The 22500-nt window shown below is 43.3% G+C and overlaps 1 protein-coding gene across 2 annotated transcripts in view; it reads left to right on the forward strand.

Moving 5' to 3' along the window:
- The window catches only part of LOC139762836 (lachesin-like), a 217368-nt gene that overhangs the window by 474 nt on the left and 194394 nt on the right, over positions 1-22500 (forward strand). Inside the window, exon 2 of one of the 2 annotated variants that reach the window (XM_071687990.1) lies at positions 15284-15560. The gene's annotated coding sequence lies outside the window, so the exon portion shown is untranslated. Of the gene's footprint in view, positions 1-10688; positions 10819-15283; positions 15561-22500 lie in introns of those variants that run through there. The other variant, XM_071687991.1, reaches the window with a different exon arrangement.

Genomic DNA, 22500 nt, shown 5'->3' on the forward strand with positions numbered 1-22500 from the left:
TCACCAACATTCCGTCACCATCACCTTGATCTGTCGGTCACCATCACCGCCTTCAGTCATGCCGTCACAGTCTCCAACTGTCTCCGCGTCACCAGTTCGCCACAATCTCCAACTCTGTCTCCGCGTCACCAGTTCGTCACAATCTCCAACTGTCTCCGCGTCACCAGTCCGTCACAATCTCCAACTGTCTCCGCGTCACCAGTCCGTCACAATCTCCAGCTGTCTCCGCGTCACCAGTCCGTCACAATCTCCAACTGTCTCCGCGTCACCAGACCGTCACAGTCTCCAACTGTCTCCACGTCACCAGTCCGTCACAATCTCCAACTGTCTCCGCGTCACCAGTCCGTCACAATCTCCAGCTGTCTCCGCGTCACCAGACCGTCACAGTCTCCAATTGTCTCCGCGTCACCAGACCGTCACAATCTCCAGCTGTCTCCGCGTCACCAGACCGTCACAGTCTCCAATTGTCTCCGCGTCACCAGACCGTCACAATCTCCAGCTGTCTCCGCGTCACCAGTCCGTCACAATCTCCAACTGTCTCCGCGTCACCAGACCGTCACAGTCTCCAACTGTCTCCGCGTCACCAGTTCGTCACAATCTCCAGCTGTCTCCGCGTCACCAGACCGTCACAGTCTCCAACTGTCTCCGCGTCACCAGACCGTCACAGTCTCCAATTGTCTCCGCGTCACCAGACCGTCACAATCTCCAGCTGTCTCCGCGTCACCAGACCGTCACAGTCTCCAACTGTCTCCACGTCACCAGTTCGTCACAATCTCCAGCTGTCTCCGCGTCACCAGACCGTCACAGTCTCCAACTGTCTCCGCGTCACCAGACCGTCACAATCTCCAGCTGTCTCCGCGTCACCAGACCGTCACAATCTCCAACTGCCTCCGCGTCACCAGTCCGTCACAGTCACCAACTCTGTTCGCGTCACCGTCAGCGCCACCACCATCACCCCGTCACCACGAGCGTCACTCCGTCACTGTCTCCAACACTCCATCTACGCCATCACCCCTTCACCATCCCCACCACCATCACGGCCATCAAAAATAACTCCATCACCAACACCATCATCACCAACACCATCATCTCCAACACCATCATCACCAACACCATCACCAACACATTAGCTTCTCCACCACCGTCATCATCTCCAACACCATCATCACCAACACATTAGCTTCTCCACCACCGTCATCATCTCCAACACCATCATCACCAACACCATCATCACCAACACATTAGCTTCTCCACCACCGTCATCATCTCCAACACTGCTATCATTCTGCTGGTCTCCAACACCACACACATCCCCACCATCATCACCAACACATTAGCTTCTCCACCACCGTCATCATCTCCAACACTGCTATCATTCTGCTGGTCTCCAACACCACACACATCCCCACCATCAACCTCCACCATCATCACCAACACTGTTGTCGACTTCTGCCACACTTCCTTCACCACCAGCAATACGTTACCATTCCCATCACCAACCATCACTTCCATCACCATTCCCGACTCACTATTACCGTCTCACCATCACCGCTACCATTACCGGCTCACCATCACCGCTACCATTACCGGCTCACCATCACCGCTACCATTACCGGCTCACCATCACCGCTACCATTACCGGCTCACCATCACCGCTACCATTACCGGCTCACCATCACCGCTACCATTACCGGCTCACCATCACCGCTACCATTACCGGCTCACCATCACCACAACCATTACCGTCTCACCATCACCGCTACCATTACCGGCTCACCATCACCGCTGCCATTACCGGCGTACCATCACCGCTACTATTACCGGCTCACCATCACCGCTACCATTACCGGCGTATCATGACCATCACCGCCTCACCATCACCGGCGTATCATGACCATCACCGCCTCACCATCACCGCTACCATTACCGGCGTATCATCACCATCACCGCCTCACCATCACCGCTACCATTACCGGCGTATCATCACCATCACCGCCTCACCATCACCGCTACCATTACCGGCGTATCACCGCTACCATTACCGGCGTATCATCACCATCACCGCCTCACCATCACCAGTTCACCATACATCACACGGAAGTCTATTCATACAGGATTTCGCCCACCAGTAGGATGTGATGTATGGTGAGGTCACCATTCCCCCTCACCCACCCATTCCCCACCCTGGTAGGTGAGTGAGGACCCTGACCCACCCATACCGCCGCCCGGTTTGACCTCTGACCTCCGCTCTGACCTCAGTCAGGTCATCAACCAATGTAGAAAACTGCTTCGTAACGTATGCTAATTATATGTACATTGTATGGTGAAATTTGGCTGGTGTGCCTATATATATATATATATATATATATATATATATATATATATATATATATATATATAATGTATATTGCAAGTTGCGGAGTGATTTATATGGACTAATGTTATAAGTGAAGACTTGGAGTAGTATAAGGAGTGTGGACGACATATATAAATAATAACTATATAAATTTATATAATATATTAAGGAAGTCTTGTGATATATGATAAATGAGGACGTATATATATTATAACCTAATTGTGGCTAGTTAGCGAAGTTATGAAGGCCTCTTTTGCCCCCCCTTACCTTGAGATTATCAAGTGATAACGCAGTTAATTACTTATTTAATGAAACGTTGGATAAATCATGGACATTAGATATATAAATTAAGAAATGTATATATGTGGAAATAGACGTCCGTGCTGAAATGGTGTCGTAATTTATATATTCGCTGTTGTCTGTGTGTTTATCCACCACACTGGTGTCTGGAGTGACACACCTCCTCCTCACTTTATTAAGAATCATTATCGTTAAGTAGATGTGTGTAGTAGTAGTAGTAGTAGTAAAGTAGAAGTGTGGTAGTAGAGGGGTGTGGTGTGGTGTGGTGTGGTTGTGAGAGCGGCCTGTTGAAGTCGCTGAAGAATACATTGACGTCCGCCAACACTCCAGCCCTCACAACTCTCTCTCTCTCTTTCACCTACAACCCCTGCCTGGCCAGGGTTGTACACACACACACACACACACACTCACACTCACAACCTGCGGTGAGACGTAGGCCTGGTTGTGATGACGTAGTAGATGGCAGGGAAGGTTGTAAACATGAATAAGTGGTGATAATTGTAGCGCACACAACACCCCGAGCCTAGCCTCACTCCCCAGCTTTCCCAACTTCATCTCGTCTTACCCCAGTTATTTATTAGTTATTCTGTTTATTTGGGTGGATTAATGTACTTTTTTATACTCAGTCCTTAGTTGATAACTTACTTATCTCCACTACGAATATCTGGTACGCTTGGAGACCAGTCCTTTTACGTAGAATGTGAAATACGAAGCAAGATGTATTCCATTATCTATCGTCAAATTATCTCAAGATGTATTCCATTATCTATCGTCAAATTATCTCAAGATGTATTCCATTATCTATCGTCAAATTATCTATCATTTGATAACGCTATTTACGTTAAACTGTGACGTAATGTAGACAGAAGTACGAGTGGTGTTGTGGTAATAATTATCGTATTTATATCTTCATTTTAACATACGCAACGTATATCCATTCTCCATGTGTTGCGCTTCATATATATAAAAATTTCTCATTTGTGTAACGTAGTATATATATATATATATATATATATATATATATATATATATATATATATATATATATATATTCCTATAAGTGTACGGGGAAAATGAAACACGGTAAGTGGAAACTTGTGTTTCATTTTCCCCGTGGACTCATAGGAATATATATATATATATATATATATATATATATATATATATATATATATATATATATATATATATATATATATATATATATATATACACACACGCCAGGATTACTGAACAACATTGTTTTGATATTTTATTTCTTGAGTTTACATATTCTAAATTTTTATGGGATGGTTTTTAAGATTTTCAATTCATGTTCGCAAAAATCATAATAATCTCGATCATCATAATTTGATGTATATTATTTTAGTTTGCGATGTGTCGCATTAATGATGTATATAATTTGGTTAGCGATGGTCATATGCCAGTCATATCGGCGCATATATATACTGTATCTTAACACGCCAAATTTTGATATGAATGTAGACAGAAATTGAAGCGATTTGGCTAATTTGGCTGTTTTCTATCCATTGCAAACAATGTGTATAGTTAGTTAGTTAGATGGCCTTCTTGACGGCAAATTATAGCAAGGGACAAAGTGAAAGACAAGGAGAATATAGAATAAACTTAAGAAACTATAGAGTTAGCCAATCAATGACGTAGATTGCAGTTTGAGTTGTACACGTATAGTACGTGATGTTGACCCTTGTATTACTGTATTTAGAATATATAAACCAGAATGATTTTTATTGTTGTACAGAATATTTAGAAATGTTTATACTTATAGAAATTATATTTGGTTGTTACGATATAATTAATCTTTTTATCAACCAATTACATTGGCGTTATTTCTTAATGTTTTTCCTGCATTTATTTAAGTTTATTTATATTTGACCACCGGAAAATGTATCTAGATTTATACATATGTTTTAGATTATTGTATTTCCGCGGTATGTTCCATTGTGAAGTTAGAACACAGTGTTGTATGTCATCTTTCTCTTCAGCACGCTCGGCCCTCGCTCCTATAGCAGCCTCCCGAGATCCCTCCCTCTCTCAAACCAGCCTCTGATAAGCCACCAACCCTCGAGTCGAAATGAAGACCGTAACCCCCTGTCTCTTACTTCAGTAATGTCTACTCACATACCCCCCCCCCTACCCCCCCCACCATCACCACTGCAGACAGCTGGAACACTGACAAAACACTTGCCCACTGGAATAAAACGAGAGGTACTGAAGAACCGACTTCCCATCTTCCAATCCACCAACCATACGTCCATTCGAAGCTACACTCTCCAGACAAACTCGGGTCGCACACTCTCTCCCGTTTACGATGTGGACACACTACGTCGCCCTAACACGAGACCTCCCCTGACCCCCCCCCCCCCTTACGACGCATCTATCATGAAGTAGACACAGAACACGTATTACGTTGTAGTCAACCACGCTAGGCACGCTCAGCACATAGACACGGAAACGTGGCAACACTGTGGAAACTCTGGTCACCACCAGTGGACATGGCCTGCTTCCTGAGCGCTGCAGGAACCCCGTAAACATGGAGGAGACTCTTGGGCCAGGAAGTGGTCATATACTCGTGTGTTTGTGTATATATGTCGATAGATAGATAGATAATTCGTGTCCATTTAATACCCTGTCTACTCTCCCTTCTCGCACCCTGCTGGTGCTGGTGTGTGAGACAGACTCAACCACTCGACATGTTCTCCCTCGGTCTTATGGCTACCATATAATACACACGGTAGTCATGTATATATATACGTAGCGCGAGGTGGATCCACACCATGTAATACACACGGTAGTCATGTATATATATACGTAGCGCGAGGTGGATACACACCATGTAATACACACGGTAGTCATGTATATATATATACGTAGCGCGAGGTGGATCCACACCATGTAATACACACGGCAGTCATGTATATATGTAGCGCGAGGTGGATCCACACCATGTAATACACACGGTAGTCATGTATATATATATACGTAGCGCGAGGTGGATCCACACCATGTAATACACACGGCAGTCATGTATATATACGTAGCGCGAGGTGGATCCACACCATGTAATACACACGGTAGCCATGTATATATATACGTAGCGCGAGGTGGATCCACACCATGTAATACACACGGCAGTCATGTATATATACGTAGCGCGAGGTGGATCCACACCATGTAATACACACGGCAGTCATGTATATATACGTAGCGCGAGGTGGATCCACACCATGTAATACACACGGCAGTCATGTATATATACGTAGCGCGAGGTGGATCCACACCATGTAATACACACGGCAGTCATGTATATACGTAGCGCGAGGTGGACCCGCACCATGTAATACACATGGTAGTGATATATATATATGACACAGGGTTTATCCGCACCATATAATACACACGGCAGTCGTATATACATGACACAGGGTGTATCCAAACCATATAACACACGGGAGTCATATATGTATATATACATACATATGGCAGTAAGTGGATGTATACTTTTCATCTCGGTAATGTGAGCCAACAAGAAAACGGACGTCGAGTTAACAACTTGTTCCAGAAAACCTGGTGCGGGTTCACCCCCGAGCCCCCCGTTTAAAACAAAAAAAAAAACAAAACAAAAAAAAACAAGGAAAAGTCCCCTTCAGTCATTTTGTTTGTTTATCCAGGGAACGAGAGCACTTATCCAAAATTGACAATTCATTGTGACCCCCGACTTTTGCGTCCGTCGCAAATTGTATTTCATTTACGTTCACTCGCGAGTGGGTGGGTGGGGGGGTCTGTAGTGATGATGTAACCCTCCACCAATCATTAGCCTCTTCTCTTCCAGCCAATCACAACCGCTCTCTAACCCCCCCCCCCCCCCCACCACGAACCACACTTGGGTCGTTTGGCTTGTAGGGTAGTTAGGACTGGGTCAGTGGCTGACTCACTCCCCCCCCCCGATCTCTCGTACACCTTGTTAACACACGGGGGTGGTAGTTCAGGGTCGTTAACAGACAGACGATGAGGGGTGGGTAATTACGCGAATTTCCTCTCATTTATTTATTTTTCAGTCGAAACTTTTGTGTTGTGGAGGTTTAATGAAAGGCCTCATTACCATGGTAAAGGTAACCACGTAGTTTGCCCGGCCGGCCAGACGACAGTACATCACTGGGCAACCACACTCACGGTTTCTATCATGTCATCCATCACAACTCTCTCTCTCTCTCTCTCTCTCTCTCTCTCTCTCTCTCTCTCTCTCTCTCTCTCTCTCTCTCTCTCTCTCTCTCTCTCATATATATATATATATATATATATATATATATATATATATATATATATATATTCTTTTCTTTTAAACTATTCGCCATTTCCCGTGTTAGCGAGGTAGCGTTAAGAACAGAGGACTGGGCCTCTGAGGGAATATCCTCACCTGCCCCCCTTCTCTGTTCCTTCTTTTGGAAAATAAAAAAAAAAAAAAAAGAGGGAGAGATGAACAGCTGCATTGACTGTGAGCCCAATGCGGGATTCGAACCCACATCAAGCCAGTGTCGCTAGTCCTTCGTGTTGACACAACTCTCCCTCCACTCCTGTATTACAACGGGACACTATCATGAAGGGGGGGGGGGTAGTGACAAGCGCGGGTTGTTTGCTGGTCTGTCTGGCCTGGGGTCTATCGCCTGCCCAGGGTTCACAGAGGGTGTGTGCAAACGTTTCGTTCTGGCTGACCATCAGCTGTGTACAAACGTTTACTACAAACGTTTAGTTCTGGCTGACCATCACCTGTGTCCAAACGTTTAGTTCTGGCTGACCATCAGCTGTGTCCAAACGTTTAGTTCTGCCTGACCATCAGCTGTGTGCAAACGTTTCGTTCTGGCTGACCATCAGCTGTGTCCAAACGTTTAGTTCTGGCTGACCATCACCTGTGTCCAAACGTTTAGTTCTGGCTGACCATCACCTGTGTGCAAACGTTTCGTTCTGGCTGACCATCACCTGTGTACAAACGTTTAGTTCCGGCTGACCATCACCTGTGTACAAACGTTTAGTTCTGGCCATCAGCTGTGTGCAAACGTTTAGTTCTGGCTGACCATCAGCTGTGTGCAAACGTTTAGTTCCGACTGACCATCAGCTGTGTACAAACGTTTACATCTGACCATCAGCTGTGTGCAAACGTTTAGTTCTGGCTGACCATCACCTGTGTGCAAACGTTTAGTTCTGGCTGACCATCAGCTGTGTGCAAACGTTTAGTTCTGGCTGACCATCACCTGTGTGTAAACGTTTAGTTCTGGCTGACCATCACCTGTGTACAAACGTTTAGTTCCGACCATCAGCAGGGTACAAACGTTTAGTTCCGACTGACCATCATCTATGTACAAACGTTTACATCTGACCATCAGCTGTGTTCAAACGTTTAGTTCTGGCTGACCATCACCTGTGTGCAAACGTTTAGTTCTGGCTGACCATCACCTGTGTACAAACGTTTAGTTCCGACCATCAGCAGGGTACAAACGTTTAGTTCCGACTGACCATCATCTATGTACAAACGTTTACATCTGACCATCAGCTGTGTTCAAACGTTTAGTTCTGGCTGACCATCACCTGTGTGCAAACGTTTAGTTCTGGCTGACCATCACCTGTGTACAAACGTTTAGTTCCGACTGACCATCAGCTGTGTACAAACGTTTACATCTGACCATCAGCTGTGTGCAAACGTTTAGTTCTGGCTGACCATCAGCTGTGTACAAACGTTTACATCTGACCATCACCTGTGTACAAACGTTTAGTTCCGGCTGACCATCACCTGTGTGCAAACGTTTAGTTCTGGCTGACCATCAGCTGTGTGCAAACGTTTAGTTCTGGCTGACCATCACCTGTGTACAAACGTTTAGTTCTGGCTGACCATCAGCTGTGTACAAACGTTTAGTTCTGGCTGACCATCACCTGTGTGCAAACGTTTAGTTCCGGCTGACCATCAGCTGTGTACAAACGTTTAGTTCTGGCTGACCATCAGCTGTGTACAAACGTTTAGTTCCGGCTGACCATCACCTGTGTACAAACGTTTAGTTCTGGCCATCAGCTGTGTGCAAACGTTTAGTTCTGGCTGACCATCAGCTGTGTACAAACGTTTAGTTCCGGCTGACCATCACCTGTGTACAAACGTTTAGTTCTGGCTAACCATCACCTGTGTGCAAACGTTTAGTTCTGGCTAACCATCACCTGTGTACAAACGTTTAGTTCCGGGCTCTGATCAATTGTTGACAAAGTTTTGCTACAGCTGGTGGGCCAGTTGTATACACCACTTCCTGTTGTCAATTGCACTTGTTGTCTTCCGGTTGTGTGTAAACATTATTGTTTATTGTTTACATCCTGTTGTTTACATTAGTTCGGGAAATGTTTGTGTGCATCCCGTTTTCTAGGTTATTATGGTCATAGGAGATAGATCGGTCGTGTAATTTTCTTGAGTGGGTTAATGATGATATTATTTATTTATAAATAAATCATTGATGGTAATTGATAATGATAATTCAATTATTTAACTCTGGGAGCGGTAATATTAACACAATTTTAACACAATTGATAATCCCAGAATGGATGTTTTTACTATTATTTTATGGTTAATTGGTCGTTATGTCTGTCAACTACCAACGGTCATTAAGGCCATCATCGTTAAGTTATAACCACCAATTGAGACCTCGTTAACACCTTCACGTATTTAGAATAATTCTAATGTCGTATACGCTCTCATTGTACTCAAAGGCTAAATTCTAAGCAAATATGGTCTTAGAATTACCATTAACAACAGAACAAGTGGTTTGAGATATTCTGGTTGTCGTAACTTGACGTTAACGGCCTTAACGACCCTGGTAGTTGAAGTGGCGAATCCGTAATTAGCCAATTATAGGTATGAATGACCCTTTATAAAGGTATTAAATAATTTTTCGTCAACTGTTGCAGAATAATGACTAGATATCAACAAGGCTTTTGTCTAATATTCATCTATTTTCACTTTGACGGTGAGACGATGGTTGGGTCTTAGCGCTATTTTAACTTTGACGATGAGAAATACATCATGGTTGGGTTTTGGTGCTTAGAAAGGCATAGAAAACTACTGTTGTGGTCTGTTCGCTATACGGTCGAGGATGTTCGCTGGAGGTGGTTGTGTGTTGTGACCAAGTGAACAATACACAGCGAACACACACACACACACACACACACACACACACACACACACACACACACACACACAACTGGACGAACAAATAGGATAATCTTCAAATAACAGTGAAATATATAGTCTGCTGGGGGAAGACAGGTGAAGTTCTCGTAGATTCTGTGGTTTTTGTGAAGTTTCTCACCATTTTTAAGCGTTGATCATCTCCATGTATCACCTGGTTCCCATATCCTTTCCCACTATTAATCATTTATCATATTTCTCATTATCGTCCCTTATTTATCACTTATACTGACTATTAAGAAGATCATATTTCTCATCCAGGTCCATAATTTACACCTACGTAGATTTAAACTTAATTTTTCTATCCGTAATCTGTAAATATATATTTTTTTTAACGATTTACAAATGTCGAGGTATGAATATTTACATTTCTTTCACGTAAACACTGGGAAAGGGACCGTCGTGAATTTATTATAGCTTGCGAAGGATCTGATATTCTTAAACCCTCGGAAAAGCAATAGGAAAATGTGATCAGGACTTAAGGAAAATATTGGAGAATTTGAATAATGTGTACGTGCGCTGGTGAGGTCAGCCGCTGGCAGAGGTGTGCGCTGCGTCGCCTTGACAATCATCAAATTCGATTTATCTCTTTATTTCGTCCTGTTTTGACCCCAGTGAGAGACGCGGGTCATGCATAGATGGATATTCGATAGATATTTGATGGTGATATTGAGTGGTCATAACTGTAGGTGAAATAGGAAGCGATGTTAGTGAAGGCTTAGGAGAAAGTTCCCGCCCATCTCCAGCATCAGTGTCGGTCCGCAGCGCCGACGGTGTAGGAGGAGGTGGTCGACGCTTCCGCTTATATCCTGACTAGTTTGCCTTATACTGACCTTATACTGCAGGGGTCAACACCTTATACTCCCGGGGTCAACGCCTTATATATACACCATCACCACGCGTAGTGTACACGTCGAGAACCAAGGTAATTAAGACGTTACATTTGGGGACTGTGTTCGCTGTTGAGCAGTTTAGGCGTAATAATTACATTACCCTTCGTAATGTATATACCAGCTATGTATATATATATATATATATATATATATATATATATATATATATATATATATATATTAATCATGGTAAACCGGAAGGATTATTGTGCATATCTATCTATCTATCTATCTATCTATCTATCTATCTATATATATATATATATATATATATATATATATATATATATATATATATATATATATATATATACGCCCCAGGACGCCGTATATGGGAACTCCGAGTGTGCGCTACTTACAGTAGCAGGATAATGGTTAACTCCTTTGGAGTGAGGTGTCACTTGACGCCGGCGGAGTCCGGTAACACGGTTTTGTGTGTATATATATATCACATCGCTCTGCTATAGAGCGGTGGTCGCTATAACCCAGTATAACACAGTATAGCCAATGTGGTTGTTATAGAAGGGTGGTCGTCCTAGCCAGTTTGGATGGTCGTCTTATATATATATATATATATATATATATATATATATATATATATTATATATATATATATATATATATATATATATATATATATATATATATATATATATATATATATATATATATAGTAACAGGACGAGGGTAGGGCTGTATCATATACATTTTCATTGTAAAAATCATTTTTTCTATTTTTTTTTCTAAGTAAAGCTGAAATAGAATTGGCTGTGTACTATAAATAAACTCATTTGCATACATGAGTTTTGTGTTGGTTAACTTCAATATTGGTGATCGGCCGTAAGATAATATTGGTCTGTAGTTTACAATGATTATAACATGCGAATTTATATTTGTTTATATAATTGTCTTTTTTAAGACATATTCTTTTATATATACATTTTTAAAAATATGTTCTTTTATATATACATTTTTAAAAGCTTATATTCTTTTATATATACATTTTTAAAAGTTTATATTCTTGTATTTATACATTTTTAACAGCATATTCTTTTATATATACATTTTTAAAAACATATTCTTTTATATATACATTTTAAAGACATATTCTTTCATATAAACATTTTTAAAAACATGTTCTTTTATATATATACATTTTTAAAAGTTTATGTTCTTTTATATATACATTTTTAAAAGTTTTGTTCTTTTATATATACATTTCTGTTATTGTTATATATTTGTTATTATTTATCTTTAGTCCAGACGTAATCTTAATGAATATTTAAGTTGATTATGACAATATTTTCTTTATATTATAAATTAATTTGTTGACATGTTTATTTTAAGCTGTATTTCACCTTCGTGTTCACGCGCGCGCTCGCACGCGCACGCCACGTGGTCAACCATTACGTCACAGTTGCCTTACTTCACTTGAGATGCGCTTCAGCATCCCACCAGGTCGCACTGACGTACATGTTACGCCTCACAGGCGAAATCTGACGTAGATGACGTAGCGTCTGTTGTTATTTGACGTAGATGACGTAGCTTCTGTTGTTGTTTGGGTGACGTATGTGTTTTGACGTCAAAGCAGGGATGGACCCGCAGCCCGTTTTCTCTGCAATGCGTCAGTTACCGCTGGAGTAATACGATTTCCCAGATCACGACGGTACGACCCTGGTTCACGACGGTACGACCATCGGACGCGACGATACGACCCTGGTTCACGACGGTACGACCCTTGTTCACGACGGTACGACCCTTGTTCACGACGGTACGACCCTGGTTCACGACGGTACGACCCTTGTTCCCGACGGTACGACCCTGGTTCACGACGGTACGACCATCGGACGCGACGGTACGACCCTTGTTCACGTACGAGGGTCGTACCCTCGTTAATTAAAGGGTGAAGACGTGGGGTCGAAGGTCATAATGACCCATGTCGTAACAAGGTCATGGACACTGAACTTTGACCTTGTTAGAACAGCCACATACGTCCTGGGAGCGGAGACAGCGATGACGTCATCGTATGTTGTTCATTGTTATGCTAATTGGAGGTTGTAGGGGCCGGAGGTCAGAGGTCAAGGTCATTTGGTTTTGTTAATAGGGATAACACGACTGTCTTAGTTCTCATACATACATACATACACGACCGGCGGGCTGGCGTCCACGATGGCCGGTTCTGGTCCATGGTCGGTTCTGGAACCGTGACCGGTTCTGGTCCATGGTCGGTTCTGGAACCGTGACCGGTTCTGGCCCATGGTCGGTTCTGGAGCCGTGACTGGTGCTGGTCTGTGGTATGTTCTAGAACCGGGACCGGTTCTGGAGCTGTGGTACGTTCTAGAACCGTGACCGGTTCTGGTCCATCGTCGGGTCTGGAACCGTGACCGGTTCTGGTCCATGGTCGGTTCTGGAACCGTGACTGGTGCTGGTCTGTGGTATGTTCTAGAACCGGGACCGGTTCTGGAGCTGTGGTTCGTTCTAGAACCGTGACCAGTTCTGGCAAGAGCTGTGATATGTTCTAGAACCGTCACTAGTTGTGGAGGTGTGGTACGTTCTAGAACCGTGACCGGTGCTGGAGCTGTGGTACGTTCAAGAACCGTGACCGGTTCTGGAGGTGTGGTACGTTCTAGAACCATGACCGGTTCTGGAGGTGTGGTACGTTCTAGAACCATGACCGGTGCTGGAGCTGTGGTACGTTCAAGAACCGTGACCGGTTCTGGAGGTGCGGTACATTCGAGAACCGTGACCGATTCTGGAGCTGTGGTACGTTCTAGAACCGGTCACTGTGATACGTTCTAGAACCGTGACCGGTTCTGGAGCTGTGATACGTTCTAGAACCACAACCGGTTCTGGAGGTACGGTACATTCGAGAACCGTGACCGGTACTGTGGTTGAAGGCCGTGGAGCCGGACACACAGTGTGCCGGCTTCAGTATTGGAGTATATATGAGATGAATTAAAAGTCAACACGAACCGTGAGCTGGTACAATATTAGCTTTGCCTAACTTGACGTCCAGTATGTATATATATAAGATTTTCAAACTGTTACGGAAAGCAGCCAGCACGATAGATGATGATAGATAATATACGGTATGTTAAATGATAGATGTATCGTCTGCTACCCACTTAAATGTGTCTTAATGACCCAATTGTACTGTATGGCCAGGGTGTTTGATAGTCGTTAGTGGCCCAATTAGATATTTAATGTAGTCTAGTATCGTACAACATCGTAAATGTGTATGTGTGTGTGTGTGTGTGTGTGTGTGTGTGTGTGTGTGTGTGTGTGTGTGTGAATGTTGTCTACATTAACTATGGCCTCTGTCATTGTATTCCCATGTCAATCTCGTCTTCTAAAACTATTTCTTTTCATCTCTTTTTTTATGTGATTGTATAGTACGGGAAGGGAGTTCTACAGTCGTAAGGCCTCATGACGCGTGTGTGTGTGTGTGTGTGTATGTGTGGTTATCTGACTACTTCATATGTGGATGTGTACGCTCGTATATACATATATGTATAGTTATGTGTGGAGATATGTGATTGTATAGTACGGGAAGGGAGTTCTACAATCGTAAGGCCTCATGACGCGTGTGTGTGTGTGTGTGTGTGTGTGTGTGTGTGTGTATGTGTGTGTATGTGTGGTTATCTGACTACTTCATATGTGGATGTGTACGCTCGTATATACATATATGTATAGTTATGTGTGGAGATATGTGATTGTATAGTACGGGAAGGGAGTTCTACAATCGTAAGGCCTCATGACGTGTGTGTGTGTGTGTGTGTGTGTGTGTGTGTGTGTGTGTGTGTGTGTGTTCATATTTAGTTAACCCCTTTGAACACGACGGCACGAGTTTCTTGGCTTGATGACCCGACCCTTGACCTGAAGTGGCATGAATCAAAGGTCGTACCGTCGTATGTTCAAGGGTCGTACCGTCGTGTGTTCAAGGATCGGACCGTCGTGTGCTCAAGGGTCGTACCGTCGTGTGTTCAAGGGTCGTACCGTTGTATGTTCAAGGGTCGTACAGTCGTATGTTCAAGGGTCGTACCGTCGTGTGTTCAAGGATCGTACCGTTGTATGTTCAAGGGTCGTACAGTCGTGTGTTCAAGGGTCGTACCGTCGTGTGTTCAAGGGTCGTACCGTCGTGTGTTCAAGGGTCGTACCGTCGTATGCTCAAGGGCCGTACCGTCGTGTGTTCAAGGGTCGTACCGTCGTGTGTTCAAGGGTCGTACCCTCGTGTGGATGTTGATGTTCGTGACCCGAGGTATGATAATGAGGTCATGAGGTCACAAAGGTCAGAGGTCAAGATGACATTTACGTGTCAAAAGTCATCATTAGCGAAGACATCTTGGAACTGGTTTCACTTTACGTCATTCCCTATTCCTTTATGAATACACTTACACTACGAAAAGCAAGGTGGTGAATGGGGCTTACTTACAGTATTTACTTAACATGTAAGTTTGCGCGGGACGTGGGCCACTTACAAGACATATTTACTTTCAGAAATTTTCGGACACTTGAGATTGTAAGTGCTAAGTAATTACTTAAGTGACAGTCACAGTGTGATAAAACAGGCGGGGAAGAACAGAAAGCTATATCATTGAACTGACAAGAACTGAAAAAAATATATATATATTTATATATATATATACATCTCCAGTGAATTATACGAAAAGAAAATCAGAATTTAGCGAAGAAAACGGCGTCCGGTGCTGGGTCATCCCACACACTGGATTGGTGACGTCACGGCCGTCGTCTGCATCGTCTGGGAGGGGCGCTGGTGAGTAACCCACCCTCAGTGTCGAATTACCTTTTCCCACTGTAATTACCTTTTCCCACTGTAATTACCTTTTCCCACTGTAATTACCTTTTCCCACTGTAATTACCTTTTCCCACTGTAATTACCTTTTCCCACTGTAATTACCTTTACCTTTTCCCACTGTAATTACCTTCTCCCACTGTAATTACCTTTTCCCACTGTAATTACCTTTTCCCACTGTAATTACCTTTTCCCACTGTAATTACCTTTTCCCATTGTAATTACCTTTTCCCACTGTAATTACCTTCTCCCACTGTAATCACCTTTCCCACTGTAATTACCTTTTCCCACTGTAATCACCTTTTCCCACTCTAATTACCTTTTCCCACTGTAATTACCTTTTCCCACTGTAATTACATTTTCCCACTGTAATCACCTTTTCCCACTAATTACCTTTTCCCACTGTAATCACCTTTTCCCACTCCAATTACCTTTTCCCACTGTAATCACCTTTTCCCACTGTAATCACCTTTTCCCACTGTAATTACATTTTCCCACTGTAATTACCTTTTCCCACTCTAATTACCTTTTCCCACTGTAATTACACTTTCCCACTGTAATTACCTTCTCCCACTGTAATTACCTTCTCCCACTGTAATTACCTTCTCCCACTGTAATTACCTTCTCCCACTGTAATCACCTTTTCCCACTGTAATTACCTTTTCCCACTCTAATTACCTTCTCCCACTGTAATCACCTTTTCCCACTGTAATTACCTTTTCCCACTCTAATTACCTTCTCCCACTGTAATCACCTTTTCCCACTGTAATTACCTTTTCCCACTCTAATTACCTTCTCCCACTGTAATTACCTTTTCCCACTGTAATTACCTTTTCCCACTCTACCTTCTCCCACTGTAATTACCTTTTCCCACTGTAATTACCTTTTCCCACTCTAATTACCTTTTCCCACTGTAATCACCTTTTCCCACTGTAATCACCTTTTCCCAGTGTAATTACCTTTTCCCACTGTAATCACCTTTTCCCACTGTAATTACCTTTTCCCACTGTAATCACCTTTTCCCACTGTAATTACCTTTTCCCACTGTAATTCCATTTTCCCACTGTAATTACCTTTTCCCACTGTAATTACCTCTTCCCACTGTAATTATTTTCCCACTGTAATTACCTTTTCCCACTGTAATTACCCTTTCCCACTGTAATCACCTTTTCCCACTGTAATTACCTTTTCCCACTGTAATCACCTTTCCCACTGTAATTACCTTTTCCCACTGTAATTACCTTTTCCCACTGTAATTCCATTTCCCATTGTAATTACCTTTTCCCACTGTAATTACCTTTTCCCACACTGTAATTACCTTTTCCCACTGTAATTACCTTTTCCCACTGTAATTACCTTTTCCCACTGTAATTACCTTTTCCCACTGTAATTACCTTTTCCCATTGTAATTACCTTTTCCCACTGTAATTACCAGGTACATATGTATCCACCGGTCTGCGATGGGGAGGATGAAGACCTGGGTTGCGTGTGGGCCGACTGCCGCGCCCAGGGTTCGAACCCGTGCTGACTCGTGTTAGGGGTGAGGAGAGAGAGAGAGAGAGAGAGAGAGAGAGAGAGAGAGAGAGAGAGAGAGAGAGAGAAGGAACACCCCAGTTGATGGGGTGATATGGGATATGCTGGGGGAGGGGAGGTAGGTCGGGGTGAGGGGTGGTTAACTGGGGTGATAGGGAGGTGGTGGGGAGGCAGGTTGGGGGATGGGAAGTAAGTCAGGGTGCGGGGGTGCTAAACTGGGGAGAGGGAGTGGGGTGCTAAACTGGGGAGAGGGAGTAAGCTGGGGAGGAGTAGCGTGCTGGGGAGAAGAGGAGGGAGGATTGATGGTAGACAACATTTGAGGAAGGCAGATCTCCCCTCCCCTCATCTCCCCTAGCTCTGACCCCCCCCCCCCCCTCCCCTCCCCCAGCCTTATAGGGAAGGTCAATATAGAAGTAATATTATTACGTGGCTCCATCCTGGGGAGGGAGGGGAGTAGTGTGGTACAGGGGTGTGGTGTGGTTCATATAAAAATACATGATGCAGTGTGGTAGAAAGTGTGGTAGGGGTCTGGTATGTGGTGTGATAGGATGAGTGGCTCAGGGAAGTGTGGTAGTGTGTAGTGTGGTAGGATGTGTGGCTCAGGGAGGTGTGGTAGGGGTGTAGTGTGTAGTGTGGTAGAATATGTGGCTCAGGGAAGTGTGGTAGGGGTGTAGTGTGGTAGAATATGTGGCTCAGGGAAGTGTGGTAGGGGTCTAGTGTGTAGTGTGGTAGAATATGTGGCTCAGGGAAGTGTGGTAGGGGTGTAGTGTGGTAGGATGTGTGGCTCAGGGAAGTGTGGTAGTGTGTAGTGTGGTAGGATGTGTGGCTCAGGGAGGTGTGGTAGGGGTGTAGTGTGTAGTGTGGTAGAATATGTGGCTCAGGGAAGTGTGGTAGGGGTGTAGTGTGGTAGAATATGTGGCTCAGGGAAGTGTGGTAGGGGTCTAGTGTGTAGTGTGGTAGAATGTGTGGCTCTGGGAAGTGTGGTAGGGGTGTAGTGTGGTAGAATATGTGGCTCAGGGAAGTGTGGTAGGGGTCTAGTGTGTAGTGTGGTAGAATGTGTGGCTCAGGGAAGTGTGGTAGGGGTGTAGTGTGGTAGAATATGTGGCTCAGGGAAGTGTGGTAGAGGTCTAGTGTGTAGTGTGGTAGAATGTGTGGCTCAGGGAAGTGTGGTAGGGGTGTAGTGTGGTAGAATATGTGGCTCAGGGAAGTGTGGTAGGGGTGTAGTGTGTAGTGTGGTAGAATGTGTGGCTCAGGGAAGTGTGGTAGGGGTGTAGTGTGGTAGAATGTGTGGCTCAGGGAAGTGTGGTAGGGGTGTAGTGTGTAGTGTGGTAGAATGTGTGGCTCTGGGAAGTGTGGTAGGGGTGTAGTGTGGTAGAATATGTGGCTCAGGGAAGTGTGGTAGGGGTGTAGTGTGGTAGAATGTGTGGCTCAGGGAAGTGTGGTAGAGGTCTAGTGTGTAGTGTGGTAGAATGTGTGGCTCAGGGAAGTGTGGTAGGGGTGTAGTGTGGTAGAATATGTGGCTCAGGGAAGTGTGGTAGGGGTGTAGTGTGGTAGAATATGTGGCTCATGGAAGTGTGGTAGAGGTCTAGTGTGTAGTGTGGTAAAATGTGTGGCTCAGGGAAGTGTGGTAGGGTTCTAGTGTGTAGTGTGGTAGAATGTGTGGCTCAGGGAAGTGTGGTAGGGGTGTAGTGTGGTAGAATGTGTGGCTCAGGGAAGTGTGGTAGGGGTCTAGTGTGTAGTGTGGTAGAATATGTGGCTCATGGAAGTGTGGTAGAGGTCTAGTGTGTAGTGTGGTAAAATGTGTGGCTGTGTGAAGTGTGGTAGGGGTGTAGTGTGGTAGGAGAGGTCAGTGTAGGGGTGGGTAGAGCTAAGACGTGTGTTGTGTGAGTGTGCGTCTGTGTTGTAGGAGAGAGAGAGAGAGAGAGAGAGAGAGAGAGAGAGAGAGAGAGAGAGAGAGAGAGAGAGAGAGAGAGAGAGTTTCCTATCTACCATTACATTGGACATGATATATTTCGTCAGAGTGGCTCGGGCAATCGCGTAGCGCTCACCGCATACCCCGTTTTCTTTCGTCTGAGGATAAGCCTCTGCCTTCATTCATTAAGCTGATTTTGAATATATATAATTTTTTTTCCTTATGCTTTTTTATATATACATCTACCATGAAGATGTTATTATAATATATCCTTCCCTATATCTTTCTAAGCTTTAGAATAAGTCATATATATATATATATATATATATATATATATATATATATATATATATATATATATATATATATATATATGATGTATCATAATTGTTTACCCTCATATCTCCCTCATTGTGACCTTTCTCATTATAATACCAGTCATTTATGTACTCTCATAGTTTATATTCTCTCCATGTTGTGTTCCCAGAATTCATGTGTCTCATTTATGATAAGTTGTTTATCTGTGATTTAATTATTCAATCTCTTTATCTTTTTCTGTTGGGTTGGTGTGGACAGACGTCATTGTATAACCAAGTGTCCAAGTGTTTAGTTCTTAAATTTCTCTCCACTTACTTCCATTTTTAAGTTTTTTTGATGTACCTCTGCACGTTTTCTGTGTGTCGTGTGGTCATGTTATATTGATGTACCTCTGCACGTTTTCTGTGTGTCGTGTGGTCATGTTATATTGATGTACCTCTACACGTTTTCTGTGTGTCGTGTGGTCATGTTATATTGATGTACCTCTGCACGTTTTCTTTGTGTCCTGTGGTCATGTTATATTGATGTACCTCTGCACGTTTTCTGTGTGTCGTGTGGTCATGTTATATTGATGTACCTCTGCACGTTTTCTTTGTGTCGTGTCGTCATGTTATATTGATGTACCTCTGCACGTTTTCTGTGTGTCGTGTGGTCATGTTATATTGATGTACCTCTGCACGTTTTCTGTGTGTCGTGTGGTCATGTTATATTGATGTACCTCTGCACGTTTTCTGTGTGTCGTGTGGTCATGTTATATTGATGTACCTCTGCACGTTTTCTGTGTGTCGTGTGGTCATCAGCTTCCTATGGTGTCTTGACCTTAACACCCAATCATACCGTTCCTTGTGTTCCTCTGTTTGAGATGTACCGTTCCATGTGTTCCTCTGTTTACGTCTGAGTTCATTACTATCAAGAAAGGTTGTACCGTTCCATGTGTTCCTCTGTCCACGTCTGAGATCATTACTGTCAACAAAGGTTGTACCGTTCCATGTGTTCCTCTGTCCACGTCTGAGATCATTACTATCAACAAAGGTTGTACCGTTCCATGTGTTCCTCTGTTTACGTCTGGGATCATTACTGTCAACAAAGGTTGTACCGTTCCTTGTGTTCCTCTGTTTACGTCTGAGATCATTACTATCAACAAAGGTTGTACCGTTCCTTGTGTTCCTCTGTCTATGTCTGGGATCATTACTATCAACAAAGGTTGTACCGTTCCATGTGTTCCTCTGTCTACGTCTGAGATCATTACTGTCAACAAAGATTGTACCGTTCCATGTGTTCCTCTGTCTACGTCAGATCATTACTGTCAACAAAGATTGTACCGTTCCATGTGTTCCTCTGTCTACGTCAGATCATTACTGTCAACAAAGGTTGTACCGTTCCTTGTGTTCCTCTGTCTACGTCTGAGATCATTACTGTCAACAAAGGTTGTACCGTTCCATGTGTTCCTCTGTCCATGACATCATTATTACGTAGAAGATTGGAGCATAATACCGTTCCTTGTGTTCCTCTGTCCACGCCGTCATTATTACGGAGAATATTGGAGCATAATACCGTTCCTTGTGTTCCTCTGTCTACGCCGTCATTATTACGTAGAATATTGGAGCATAATACCGTTCCTTGTGTTCCTCTGTCCACGCCGTCATTATTACGGAGAATATTGGAGCATAATACCGTTCCTTGTGTTCCTCTGTCTACGCCGTCATTATTACGTAGAATATTGGAGCATAATACCGTTCCTTGTGTTCCCCTGTCCACGACATCATTATTACGTAGAATATTGGAGCATAATACCGTTCCTTGTGTTCCCCTGTCCACGACATCATTATTACGGAGAATATTGGAGCATAATACCGTTCCTTGTGTTCCTCTGTCTACGCCGTCATTATTACGTAGAATATTGGAGCATAATACCGTTCCTTGTGTTCCTCTGTCTACGCCGTCATTATTATGGAGAATATTGGAGCATAATACCGTTCCTTGTGTTCCTCTGTCCACGCCGTCATTATTACGGAGAATATTGGAGCATAATACCGTTCCGTGTGTTCCTCTGTCTACGCCGTCATTATTACGTAGAATATTGGAGCATAATACCGTTCCTTGTGTTCCTCTGTCCACGCCGTCATTATTACGGAGAATATTGGAGCATAATACCGTTCCTTGTGTTCCTCTGTCCATGACATCATTACCACGGACGATATTGGAACGTAATAGCGTTCCTCCTGTTCCTCTGGACACAGAGGCCCCCTCCCTCCCGTATGGGATCCATTTCCCCCGCCTCTTTGAACTCTCTCTGATCGCTAAAAACCCCCGTAATCCATTTTCTATAATTTACTTTTGATATTGTCTCCTGCCATTATGACCCCCCTACCCCCCCCTTTACCTGGCCAGGTGATCGGGCCAAACACAACACCTGTACAGTGGGCCCTTGTGAGGTTGTATGACACGGAGGTTGTAACAGTTGTGTGATGCATCGGTCACGTGTTGTGTTGTGTTGTGTTGTGTGTGGTTACCTGCTGAGATAGATAGATAGATTGATTGGTAGACTGATTGATAATGAATAGATAGATCGATAGATTGATTAGTAGACTGACTGATGAATGAATAGATAGATCGATTAGTAGATTGGTGAATGAATAGATAGAAGAATGGATAGATTAATTGATTGTTAGGTAGATATATATATATATATATATATATATATATATATATATATATATATATATATATATATATATATAGAGAGAGAGAGAGAGAGAGAGAGAGAGAGAGAGCCATTTTATAGTGCCACCATGATCCCAGCGTATATATATATATATATATATATATATATATATATATATATATATATATATATATATATATATATATATATATATATATATAAAATACACGTAACAAAAATAAAAGTATCATTTGTTTTACAGTAGTTAGAGAATATTGGATTTACGTGGGGGGGAAGGGAAGGGATTACCTGGGTTTATAGAGTGGATTATATAAGAAGTGTTAACCCTGGGGGATTTACCTGGGGGATTTACCTGGGGGATTTACCTGGGGGATTTGTGGATGATCTTGAGGTGAGAGATTGGTCATCGTGGGATTACCAGTGGATTTCAAGGTTGGGATTTTATATATGAG

The sequence above is a fragment of the Panulirus ornatus genome, chromosome 45 (genome assembly GCF_036320965.1).
Source record: "Panulirus ornatus isolate Po-2019 chromosome 45, ASM3632096v1, whole genome shotgun sequence".
Classification (NCBI taxonomy): Eukaryota; Metazoa; Arthropoda; class Malacostraca; order Decapoda; family Palinuridae; genus Panulirus; species Panulirus ornatus.